This window comes from Odocoileus virginianus, chromosome 2 (genome assembly GCF_023699985.2).
Source record: "Odocoileus virginianus isolate 20LAN1187 ecotype Illinois chromosome 2, Ovbor_1.2, whole genome shotgun sequence".
Classification (NCBI taxonomy): Eukaryota; Metazoa; Chordata; class Mammalia; order Artiodactyla; family Cervidae; genus Odocoileus; species Odocoileus virginianus.
This window is the reverse complement of record NC_069675.1, coordinates 52,821,818-52,835,364: the sequence shown is the minus strand read 5'-3', so window position 1 is coordinate 52,835,364 and position 13,547 is coordinate 52,821,818. Positions and strand designations below refer to the sequence as shown.

The 13,547-nt window shown below is 40.5% G+C and overlaps 1 protein-coding gene and 1 long non-coding RNA gene across 11 annotated transcripts in view; one reads left to right on the top strand and one right to left on the bottom strand.

Moving 5' to 3' along the window:
* Positions 1–13,547, top strand: part of CTNNA2 (catenin alpha 2) — a 1,320,632-nt gene that overhangs the window by 579,890 nt on the left and 727,195 nt on the right. The gene's annotated exons all lie outside the window — the stretch shown is intronic.
* LOC110151831 (uncharacterized) overlaps positions 10,073–13,547 on the bottom strand; it is a 30,352-nt gene continuing 26,877 nt past the window's right edge. For both annotated transcript variants that reach the window (XR_011492419.1, XR_002318174.2), the window contains exon 3: positions 10,073–11,433. This is a non-coding gene — a long non-coding RNA (uncharacterized lncRNA). The remainder of the gene's footprint in view (positions 11,434–13,547) is intronic.

The window sequence follows — 13,547 nt, the reverse complement described above, 5'->3', positions numbered from 1 at the left end:
GACAGAGGAGCCTGGAGGTCTACAGTCCATGGCGTTGCACAGAGTTGGACATGACTGAAGTGACTTAGCACATGAACACACCTTCATTTTTTGGCTCAGTGCAACAAGCAATCCGATATGAGTCTAATAAGGTTTAAGTGGGATGTGAGGGAAGACATGAGTTGGTTTCAGATCTGTGCATCTGCTCCCAGGTCTTGCCTGCCCAGTAGATTATAAGTGCTGGAGGAGTCAGCAGCTACTCTTGAGGGTGAGTTGGAGAAATGTCACTAGGTTTTTCTTGTGGGAAAGTGCACTTAATTTTGGTGTCTCCATTCTTCATCTGTTCATGGTGGCTCATTATCACTTCTTTCTCTCTATCTTCTTTTTGTCCATGGGACTATTTTAGAGAGTTTTAATGTTTTCCTGAGAGCAAGGACAAGCTGTTCTTGAGAGCTTTGGGAAGGAGGTTGGCTACTAATCAGTGTGCACTGTATAAAAAGTGGAGAGGAAGGCAGGACTGGGGACCAGGACCTCTTTAGGAGGCCGCTGCAGTAGTCCAGGTGAGAGGCAATGGTGACCAACACTGCAGTGAAGGAATGGAGAAGCATGGATGGAATTGAGTGAGGCTTAGATGGTAGAACTAAGAGGGTATCAAAGACACACAGCTGGACATTAACTAAATCTTTTGATTTTATTCGGCAGCTGACAGTGGGGAAAGCACTGCCCTCCATTCCTACTTGTGCAGCGATGACTGGGTGTTTATATGAGGGAGAGGGAGTGGCGGGCTCCTGAGCAAATTTAAGGACCTGAATGTGGTTTGATCCATGTGAGACCATCTGGATGTGCTAACTGGTGGCTGTCAAAGTTGGACTTCCCTTGTGGCTCAGCTTGTAAAGAATCTGCCTGCAATACAGGATTCTGAGATTTGATCCCTGGATTGGGAAGATCCCAAAGATACGCTTTTATCCTTGCAGAGGCTGGAAGACTGGGCCCCATCTTCGGATATAGCTTGTTTGGGCAGCCCTTAGTTTTCTTAGGCAGGTGTTTGAAGGGGGGTAGAGTCATCCTAAGGATGCAGTCTTAAACTGTTCTCAGACTGCTTTTGTGTTTGTTCACGTCTTTATAGGCTGAAGTTGAAGCTTTGGTGTGTGGAGAAGAGGGCTCAGAGGAGACTGGCTGGAATTTGGTAAAGGCGAGACTCTTGTCAAAGGTTTTCCACAATATACTGTTGTATATTACAGGCAGTGGGGGAAAACGAAGAGGCAGGAGTGACTCTTTGTTTCCCATGAAGCAGCTGAACCCAGGGGAGGGGTGTTATCATTCAGTGATAACAGAGAAAATAAAAAGAGGCCAAGACTGATAGAGAAAGGTAAAGAACTCACTTCTGAACATGACAAGGCTGAACACCTAGAGGTTAGTGCCAAGAGAAGGCGGGTTTGCAGATTTTAAGTCTCAGGCTCAGCAGAGGTGTCCTGGCTAGAGACATTTCCCTATAAATAGGAACTGAAGGTATGCAAGTGGGTTGCTGCAGCCTGGTAATATATGTAGAATCAAAGAAAAAGACCTGAGACTCATAATCTTCTACTAACGATAAGAGCTAATGTTTACTGGGCAGTTCCAGACATCATTTTAAAACACTCTGTCTGTTTTCTCATTTAATATTCCCCAAATAGGAATTTTTTGTCGCTATATTCATTTGACATATGAAAGTTAAATAATTTGCTCAAGGTGAGACATTTTGTACATGGTCAAGCTTATTGGTCTGAACCCAGGGAATCCATCTCTAGATTCTTGTCACTTACTGATTATTGATTATTCTATGATAAATCCCTGATGATCATGGATGAAAGCACTGTCTCTAGAAGAACTGTGATAAAGTGGACGAGTGGGCTGTCAGAGCATCTTCATGATGTCCAAATGCAGGACTAAACACTATCTGGATGGTTACTTGGGTCTCTCACATTGCAGGAAGAACCTTTACTGCCTGGGGCATTAGGGAAGCCCTGCTTGCTTTGCAGAAGCTCATATTTTGGAGTAAACTTAATACTTGGACTTCCCTGGTGGCTCAGATGGTAAAGAATCTGCCCACAATGTGAGAGAACCAGGTTCGAGCCCTTGGTTGGGAAGATTCCCTGAGAAGGGAAGGGCAACCTGTTCCAGTATTCTTGCCTGGGAAATCCCATGGACAGAGGAGTCTGGCAGGTTATAGTCCATGGGGTCGAAAAAAGTCAGACATACTGAGTGGCTAACATTTTCACTTTCCAAACTTAATATCTAAAATTTTTTGGCTCTCCTCTTCCTGGAAAAACAGAATGTCAGAATTGGAGGGGATCTTTGAAATTATTTAATTCTGTTAATTTATTTACAACTATCTAATTACAGAAAGCATTTGAAATGGCTTATAATGAAACTGACAGAGAAGGCAATAGCACCCCACTCCAGTACTCTTGCCTGGAAAATTCTGTGGTTGGAGGAGCCTGGTAGGCTGCAGTCCATGGGGTCACTAAGAGTTGGGCACGACTAAGCGACATCTTTCACTTTTCACTTTAACTCATTGGAGGAGGAAATGGCAACCCACTCCAGTGTTCTTGCCTGGAGAATCCCAGAGATTGGGGAGCCCCATGGGCTGACGTCTATGGGGTTGCACAGAGTCGGACATGACTGAAGTGACTTAGCAGCAGTGTAATGAAACTGAAGAATGACAAGACAAAAAGGAAGTAAGAAGACTCAAGAAAAGGAAAATAAGTATTTAAAAAAAAACTAAGAAAAATGTATAAATATAATACTTTAAGGTCCTGCACACTTACAAAATCTAGCTCAGCTGTATAATTTGAGCCTTCATATTCTCATCTGCAGCTGGAGATGTTGCATTTGATGGTCTCTAAATTCTTCTCCATCTCTTAAGTGTCCAAGACTTATGCCTCGTTCACACTTAACTTACACTTTCCGATTTTCAACGGGAAAATTGACTGTGTTTTCTTAGATTTGTATTTTTTCCTTTTTTTCAACTTCCTAATTTCCTGACCTCTTAGAACCAGTAAGTCTTGTTGCTTTGTGATTGAAAACACTCTCTGTTAATGGTCATTTAACCCAATAAAGAATTCATATTATGAAAAAAATAAAATGAAATGTTTCTCTTGGAGTAAGAAAAAAAAATCCCAGGATTCATTTGTTTTATTACTCACTTAAGATCTATCAGAAATCAGGATAAAGTATCTCAGATATGATAAAGAAATAAACAGGACATTTAAAGAATTTTATCAGAGTTGAGTTGCTATACAATGTTGTGTTAGTTTCTGCTATGGAAACTAGGACTTTTTATACATTTTGCCAAAGCTTATTTTGTCTGTAGCTTCTAGAAATCTAGATATCTCACAAAGGTAGATATCTGAGCCTGAAAAAGATTGCTAACACAGTTGTAAATATGCAATAGCAGTTGAAAGGGATGGGAGAGGTTGTGCTTCTATAACAAATAACTGAAATCTTGATGGATTAATAATAGCCTTTCTCTTCTTCCTTATAAGAGTTTTCTGCAGATCCTGGAGAAGACTGCAGATAGCTGTTTACCAAGCTGATTCAATACGATGACTCCACCATCTTGAAACTAGGTATCCACCTTCCCTGCAGGATAAGAGGTCTTGGAGAGTCATTATAGGGCTTTACACTGCCTTGGTCCTGAAAAGACTTCATTATTTTTATCCATATTTCATAGACCAGAACTGGCCATATGGCCTTGTCTATTTTATTGAATTCCCAGAAAAATTAGAAGAATTTTGCCTCATTGATTTAAATATTTTTAGTCCCAAAGCTCTATAATGGCACAAGTTAGGCTTCTAGTGATTCATTCTCTTGGAAATTGTAGGGTTTATTTTTACTGAGATTTCTGATTATTTTCATCAGTTTTATATTTAAACTTTAAAAACTCATTTGTAATATTGATATTTATGTATATAAACATCATAATTTTGTAAACATCCTTAAAAGTTATTTTTAATATTGTTATTAGGTAAAACATAGTGTTAAGCAAAGGGGTGTAAGTCTGAACTTGTTTTATATGCATATTTGTATGTTTTGCTAATTTCCATAGATGTAAGATTTTTACACTACCTGTTTTAGAAACAAAATAAACAATTAGAAATCAATTTGGGAATAAAGGCTGCATAATCATCATTTTGTGGTAGTCCTTGGGTAAGTAAGTAATTAACTGAGAGCTTTAAGTTGCGATTTAACTCATGTTCTACTTGTTCATTTTTTACAAATCAACAAAGAATCAATCTTTTTTTCCTTGTCTAACCATCAAATACTCTGTGCTGTCTTCTTAGTTATATTCTGAATGGGCTCACTTGTTTTCACTAGTCTTTTCTCGGTATTAGAGTTTGTAGTTGATGTGGCTCATTTATCAGCCAAGTATGGAGAGACTGAAAGATGTTTTTGTCATTTTCCACTGTCAAAATGATGCATTCGCTTATGTCCTGGTTTCTTTGAAAGAGCTTGAGTTGCACTTATTTTGCAGGGGTAAAGGATGAGAATAAATGATATAAAACTAAGTAAATAGAAAAAAAAAAAAGCAGTGCTCAAAAACCCAAAATCCAAGGCTTCATTTTTAAGTACACATTTTTAGAGTTAGAGGCCATAGAGTACCCGTAGCTAGTTTTTCAGGTTCGACCTATCACCTGCTTGCCCTTTGTTACACCGGATACACCACAAGTCTTGAGGACAGAGACGTGGAAAGAGAAGTTGGTGCTGCCTCTCTTCATGGACCCGTTTAGGTCCCGCCTGTAAAAGGGCAGCATGCCCGCTGTAGTTTGGATGTGGCGTGTGGAAACTCAGGCAGAGCTTCAGTGCTGGAGACAGATAAGTTTATATAAGAGCATTGTCTATTTGATCTCTTATTTCCCTATTTGGGGTTCTGTGGAGTAGTTTTTCAGCAGTTTAGTTTGTTCACTTGTCATGAAAATAGGAAAGGACAGGATGTGGTACCTGCTTCTCACTGCGGAATCTGCTTATTACAGCCATACACCGCCCCCCAGCCCCGCACCGCCGCCAACCCCCTGCCTCTGACAATGCTTATAGGAGGCAATTGGAGAACACAGCCACTGTGCAAAATATTTTATGATTAAAATTCTCACAGACCCTAATGAATGCATGCATGTGTGCATGCTATGTTGCTTCAGTTGTGTCCGACTCTTTGCAGCTCTTTGGGCTGTAGCACACCAGGTTCCTGTGTCCTGGGGATTCTCTAGGCAAGAATAGTGGAGTGGGTTGCTATGCCCTCTTCCAGGGGATCTTCCCAACCCAGGGATCCAACCCACATCTTCTGCAGCTCCTGCGCTGCAGTTGGATTTTTTTTTTTTTTTTTTTTACTGTTGAGCTGCTTGTGAAGCCCCACAGACCCTAGAGTAACTGGATATTGTTATCATTTAAAGCAATTTTATTAAGCAGAATTTACTCTTTTTAAAAAGAAAATATCCAAACTTGTTCATTTTTTGTTTGCTAAATAAGTATAAACGTCTAATATGTGTCCTTCCTGGAAAAACGTCATAGGAAAAAAAAACTACTAGATAAACCTTGATTCAAATCTGGATCCATAAAACAGAATGCTTTCTGGTTTACATTGTTTAACTTTGAATTTCATTTTCCTCAGTTGGAAAAGTAAGGATAATGTAATTTGAACCTCAAAAGATTGTTGTAATAATTAAATATACAAAGAGCACAGTTTCTTGCTTATGGTAGATTTTCAACGATTGCTCTTCTTTTTGTTCTTTGCTTCTTATTAGCATAGTTCTCCCTACTCAGTGTAAAATCCCCTTTGAATTGCGACTCTGCACTGTGACATTGGTGCCCCCAGGGACCTATGGCAATATTTTTGTTCTGTCATTCTCAGAGCCTCCCTTTTCCCTTTTCAAGAGATTTAGTTTTCATCTCCCCTGTTTTTATGCCTTTGTAGACATGCGGCTAGTAGAGCCAACATTATATTCTCTTTTTTATTAATAATGTGTAGTTTTGATTTTTTTTTTAATCTGCTTTCTTCTACTTCTTTCTCCCCCTTCTTGACTACAATTATTCCATTATACCCCAGGTATTTGTGTTGATCAATAAATATTAAAAAAAAAAAAAATTCTTGGTCCAGGTCCCTATATCAAATAATGGATGAACATTGGTTTGGGGATTAAAGAGTTAGAGAAAATTCAAAGTTATATTAGAGAAAATAAATCACAAAATAACAAAATAAAGAAACTTTTGAAAGCATCCATATAAACATTCCTTCAGAGTCCATTCACCAGTAAAATATTTAATTGAGCACTTATCAGGATATAGAAGACAGAGTTCTGCTTGCATGCACTTTATGTGTAAGGAGATGGACAGTGAACCAGTAAACCAAATGTAAAGTAAATAACTTATGTCTTCATATTCTCTGTTTAAAATGACGCAGGCTGATGGTACAGATGCTGACTAGGGTTGGGAGGGTCTCTTTTATATATTCATGGAGAGGCCCAAGAGGTCTTGAAAATGAGAAGGAGTTAGACATTCAAAAACCTATTGGAAATCTGCTTCTGACTGATAGATCAGCAATTATTAAGGCCCAGTGTCAACACAAGCTTATAGTCTTTAAAGAATAGCAGGAAAGCTGGTGAGTCTGGGATCTAACAAGCAATCAGCAAGGAAGGGCTATAACTGATGAGAATCTCAAAATGAATCCCCTGTCTATCTTTTATTTAACTATGTTTGTAAGAGATTTTTTAAAAAATGATTTTCTAATCATAATTGCTTTTGATTTACTTAATTACCAGTACTACAAAGCCATTGCTTCCTACTGTTTTCATTTCTCTTTTGGTTTAAATAAGCTTTTACAGGGCTAAGCCTGGGAGCTAACCCACATTTATACTATGTTTCTGAGAGAAAAATTATTCAAATTGCACGGAAAAGTTCAGAACATGGTTCTTTTTAACATGGGGGCATCCTGCCTTAGAGTGAATTAAAGCAGGTCCTTGTCTTACTGAAAAACCTCTTTATGATCTTAGTTCCTCCTCCGGCTGTACTGAAGATTACATTTGTGCCATCATGAAGACTTGCTACAAAATTCCCTGTGACAGGAGATTTAGAGTTGACATATTCAATTTAATTCTGGTTTGCAGAAACTTCAGCATAGTAAGGGAGGTGGATGTTGTTAACTACCACAGAATGTGTATGTGTTCTGTTTGGAAACCCTCTTCAGAAAGAAAGGTTGGTTTTCATTATTGATGTTGTTGTTGCTGCTATTGTTGTTGTTTTCTTGTCTTCTCATTTAGCAAGTTAGTTTTATTCTGAGAAGACAGGGAGGAGTTAGCCATTGATGAGGGCATTGATCCAAGTCCTTCTTCTCACTTCAATATTAAAAGAAAAGAAGATGGATGGTGTTCATTTAAAATGCTGGCCCCTGTTTTACATTAATCAACCCCTGATTTTCACATTTTCCTTTGCAAGACACCCTTTCCATCTCAGACGCAATGCCAGATTTACAGGTTAGATCTGTGGTGATCTATTCTTAATTTAATAGACACCTGTGTCCATATATACTTTAGGGAGCACACCTGGTTTCAGAATGATTCCTTTGTTTGTATCACTTGAGACTGGAGTGTGGCTATGAGTCAGTCTACTGAGAGGAGAGGGGTTAGCAAATCCAGCCACCGGCCAAATCCATCTGAGTTTCTGTTTCTGTCAATAAAATTTTATTGGAACACCGCCACGCCCTTTCATTTACATATTGTCTATGGCCGCTTTTACCCTGTAAGGGCAGAGTTGACTAGTTGCAGCAGAGATTGTCCAACCAAAGTATTTATGATCTGGCTGGATACAGAAACTGTTGACCTTTAGCCTACATGTTCAAGTTCAAACCCCAAGGACAGTGCTTCCCAAGCTGTCTTTGGCTGGTTTGCAGGCTCGTCTGTGGCCAGCTGCTAAAGCATGTTACTCTGAGCCACTGTGGATAATTCGCTTTTCTGACCGATGCTCCTCACTCCACACCTCTGTGCTCCCTGTCTGGGGTTCTTCACTGCCCCCTTCTCAGCCCAGGGACTCTCAGTCATCCTCCGTCATGCTGACGTTTAACTCTCGTGCCTTCTAATTGCACTTCCATCCCAGCCTTTCAATATTGCTCAGAACACCTTACTCCAGTCATCATCAGTTGCCTGTTTCTTGTGTGTGTGAACCCTGCCTCCACAGTCAGAGTGAAAGTCTCCTGAGGGTCTTGTACACCTTCCCCAGAGTCAGGTTCAGACCTTGGCACGTAGTAGGTGTTCAGTAAGCGGGAAGAAGCAAAGTGATATCATGCATGTAAGCAGAAGAAAAGACCTGTTGGGATAAAGCAAGAGCTGTCGAATTGTTGCATTCATCAATGCATTAATGTTACCCGTTAAGCAAGCTAGTCTTCTGTATATGTTAACTTCAGTGAAGACAGAAAGAAAACAACAAGCAGTAGGCTTAGCATCAGGAGTCTGAGCATGGCTTTACCTTACCTGTCATGTGCCAACAGCTAGCATCCAGCTTCCTGGGCCTCTCCTAGAAGACCTGAAATCAGTTAGGGAAAAATTGCCAGGTTGCCGGCCAGGGCAGGTGCACACAGATGCTGGAGTTCTAGGTCTCCATGCTGTGCTAAGTCGCTTCAGTCATGTCTGACTCTTTGTGACCCTATGGGCTATAGCCCTCTAGGCAACCCTGTCCATGGAATTCTACATGCAAAAATACTGGAGTGGTTGCCATACCCTCCTCCAGGGAATCTTCCTGACCCAGGGATGGAACCTGCATCTCTTATGTCTCCTGCATTGGCAGGCAGATTCTTTACCACTGGGCCACCTGGGAAGCCCTCTAGATGTCCATCAGAAAGCAAATGCAGTAAATCCCCTGTGTACAAATGAATTCCATTCTGAAAGTGTGTCCATACATTGTTTATTTGTAAGTCCAGCAAAGTTAGCCTAGGTGCCCAACTAACACAATCAGCTATATCATGCTGTATAAGAGGGAGAGGAGGTGGGAGATGGTAAAGCTGAAGAATCATCAACAATAGGAGATGGAGGGCAAGTGTAGTTTCACTCATGACTTACAAGATTGGACATGCGAATGCACGTTCACGTCTTTGAAAGTTTGCAACTTGAAGGTTTGTATTGAGGGGGCTTACTTTATCTGCCTTATTCTCTCTTGGGAATTGCTTTACTCATAGTATCAAGTAAAAGTAGGATTAGACATTTGCTTTCTGGTTATTCCTTCCCCAAAGCCCAACCTCTGTCTTAACATATGTCTTGTGAATGTATATGGTGTGGACGGGTCTCCCTTGAAGGACACATTTTGACTCCACTGTTGTCAAATCCTTTGGCCAAGATATTAACATCTAATTTTAATTTATCATGTGTTGGTAAAATTTGTCAAGAACCCTTAAATTTTCAGTGAATACCAGTGCCCATTCAGACACTGTTGCTGCTTAAATGCCTTCAATGAGCTCACTGTTGAAAGGTGGGAATATTGCCTTGGCTTCTTCCTCTGAAAATGGAGGACATCCTCATGGCCTGGGGAGTTTTCTTCACTTTGCGACCATCGCTTGCCACCCACCTCTGCTGTGAATGCTTGGTCCCCGGGCCCCTTCTAGGCACCCTGTGTGGCACTGTGGCCTGTTTTAATTTTGCTCTCTGCAGAGTTGGAGGTGGCACCACTGACAGCCTCTTGGTGAATTTCAAAGGTGGTAATGAGCTCAGTAAATAATCCATTTCATTGAATTATAGAATCCTACTTCGTCTACCCTTTGTGCCCTTTTATGTGCCCCAGACACTGCTTCTCTGAGAAGTCACATGCAGGTGGGATTGGGATGGAGAAGCTAACTTATCACTTGTGGTTTTTTTCTTTGTCTTTTTTGTTTGTTTGTTTGTTTGTTTTTCATCTATTTTCATTAGTTGGAGGCTAATTACTTTACAATATTGTAGTGGTTTTTGCCATACATTGACATGAATCAGCCATGGATTTACATGTGTTTCCCATCCTGATCCCCCCTCCCACCTCCCTCCCCATCCCGTCCCTCTGGGTCTTCCCAGTGCACCAGCCCTGAGCACTTGTCTCATGCATCCAACTTGGGCTGGAGATCTGTTTCACACTTGATAATATACATGTTTCAATGCTATTCTCTCAGATCATCCCACCCTCGCCTTCTCCCACAGAGTCTGAAAGTCTGTTCTATACATGTGTCTCTTTTTCTGTCCTGCATATAGGGTTATCATTACCATCTTTTTAAATTCCATATATATGCATTAGTATACTGTATTGTTGTTTATCTTTCTGGCTTACTCCGCTCTGTATAATAGGCTCCAGTTTCATCCATCTCATTAGAACTGATTCAAATGTATTCTTTTTAATGGCTGAGTAGCCACTTGTGTTTTTAAACCTATTGCTGCTGTCTCCTCTCCACCCAAGCCTAGTGATATGCTGCTCACCAAAAACATGCACTCTCCTGTTTCATGTACCTTTTCCTCCAGGCTCTTCTCCGGAAAGGTTGTGAAGGGAAGAAAAAGAGGGAGAAACATAAAGGGAAAGGAGGTTAGAGAGATGTGACAGGGCAGGGGTCTCAGCATTCTATCTCTGCATGCATGCAGGGGACTAACTCAAGCTGGTCCTGAAAGAACCTACTCCCTCTGTCCACAGTCTGTATTTAAGGATTTATTTCACCTAGTATGTACCAGATGAGCTTCCCTGGTGACTCAGATGGTAAAGAATCTACCTGCAATGCCAGAGACCAAGGTTCAATCCCCGGGTCTTGAAGATCCCCTGAAGAAGGAAATGGCTACCCACTCCAGTGTTCTTGCCTGGAGAATGCTATGGACAGAGGACCCTGGTGGGCTGCCTCCATGGGTTCCCAAAGAGTTGGACATGACTGAGTGACTAACACATAATAGGTATTCTGGTCTGCTCTGGTTTCACAGGGATGTGTGGAAATACAATGGAAACACAAGATTCCATCTTCTTGCCTATAGGTGGAAGTTGTTGGGGGTGGGAGTAGGCCAGGAGTACTTCCTGGAAAGTCAACTGAAGAGTCATGTGCTGTTTCGTGTCTCATTTCTTCCTGCACTGTAAGTTGTTACTCTTCCAAAATTCAAGGCCATGATTCCCCAAGAAAATCGAGCCCAGCACTGGCTGGATCATTAGGGTATGAGCTCTGTGTTTTCCATTCTGTCTTCAGGATGAGCAGCCTCTCCTGGGGTAAAATTATCTGTAAGTGGTCCACACATGAGAATCAGACTTCCTGTTTCTATGATCCCCATCATCTCAAGCTGGCTAGCTCTCTTAATTTTCTGACATCTCACTGAAGCAGTTTGATGTGATAGAAGGAGAATGTGCAGGTTTTGAATTCTGGCAGAACTGGGTTCAAGCCCCGCCTCTGCTTCTTGACATGACCTTGAGCAAGTTATGTAACCTCCGGCAGCTTTCTGTTTTAATCTGTAAATGAGAAGTAATAATATTTACCTCATCAAGTGACTGTAAGGAATAAAAATAACTTTGAAGATTAAAGATAACTTTGACACACAGTAACCTCAATGAACAGAAGCGACAAATTCCATGTATGTAGCGTCTCACTGATTTGCCTGGTTTAAGACCATGAATGATACTGATAAATAAATAACCTTTTTATGTCCTTTTCTCTACTCATCATAGTAGGGATGTTATATGGCACTTGTTTCAACATGCACTCTTTTTAACATTTTTGAAATAATACTTCTACCACAACCATGTCAAAAGGTAGAAAGCAGTCAGTGTCCCCTTGGAAGCACTTGGGGATGAGTCGCTGTAAGTGAGAAATGTGGCACATGCCATGATGTAGTCACTCTTAGGTTGTTTTTAAAGTTACTTCAGATTTAGAGTCACATAGTTTCTATGTGCCCAAAATACTTCATGGTCTTAGATCCAGTTATCCTATCCCAATTTCAAAACAACCCTGGCTTGAAGGAAGTCAGGTCAGCCTTGCTGCATGGGACTCATCACTTCCTGACTCCTGGGAGCTGACAAAAGGACAGACTTCCTTAGTTTTCCTTTGAGCAGCTTGTTATGTGTCACCCAGGGAACTGGATTATGAGCAGGTCAGAGGAGCATTGCCTTTTGTAAAGGTTAAGAGCGCTCGCTGTGGAATTAGACCATGTGGGTTCCAACCTAAGCTGCCGTGTACATCAGATGTATGGCCATAGCAAGTCATTTGAACACTCCATGTCTCTGTTTCCTTATTTGCAAAATAGGATACTTCTAGTCCTCCCATCAAAAGGTACAGGCAGGAACTTAGAATAATGCCAGCATCATCAGCAACATCACTGTGGCAGCAAGAAGCCTATGTACTGTGTCTGTTTGAATATATAGCAGCTGACTTTTAAGCTCTATGTTGCCCATTTACGAATCACAGATTAAGTGAGTCCATCAGATAAAGAATAGATTTAGCTTTCTTTGTGTTACCATTCTGTATGAATTATATAGATACCTGCGTGTGCACATAGGTACATTAGCCCTACTCTGTGCTTGACACTATGCTAAGAACTCTGCACCTATATTTTTTGTTTTTATTTTTTATTGTTGGCTGCACTGGGTCTTTGTTGAGACTGTGGGCTTTCTCTAGTTGTGGCCTGTGGCCTTAGTTGTCCCCCCGCACATAGGGTCTTAGATTCCTGACTAGGAATCAAACTCATGTCCCCTGCATTGGAAGGCAGATTCTTAACCACTGGACCACCAGGAAAGTCCTATGTTTTTCTTTAACATGAAGTAATCCTTTGAAAATTTTAAATACTTTTTTTTTTTTTTTGCTGAAAAGAACTTTTATTATTTATTTTACATGCTTATGTGTTGCTTGAGTTTTTTTTTAACGAAGATATTATTTATGTAGTATTTGACTTTTTTCAAATTTTCAACTTCAAACATATAGCTATAGGAAAAAAATAAAAATTACTTTAAAGAAAGAAGAAATTAACCACCACTTTGTAATGCCTTTTCAAATACTGTTACCTGCAAAAGCCTTCATTTCTTTTCTCTGCACTCTCCTGTACTTGAGTATATGTCTTTCTTATAGTATTTGCAAAGGGCACTAAGGCACAATGAGAAAAGTAACTTACCCACAGAATTTGGAGTCTAATGTTCAAACATTTAGTGTATTTTTTAAAAAGACATATGTAACTGGCCTAATTATTTCAGTGACCATAGGGGATGAAAAATCATTTAGTGTGCCTAGGCCTCAGATAAAGTCATATGTTCAAGAAAGTTTCTCTGTATAAAATGTTACATATCTGAAGTTCATAAGTGCAGAAAGTGTTAGTTGCTCAGTCGTATCCAACTCTTTGCAACCCCATGGATTATAGCCCACTAAACTCTTCTCTCCTTGGAATTTCCCAGACAAGAATCCTGGAGTGGGTTACCATTCCTTCTCCAGGGGATCTTCCCAACCCAGGGATTGAACCCAGGTCTCCTGCACTGCAGGCAGATTCTGTACCATCTGAGCCACCAGGAAAGCCCACTGAGACAATAAAACTCCAAATACATATTTTATAAAAGTGACTATTGTAGGTTTTATTGTCTTG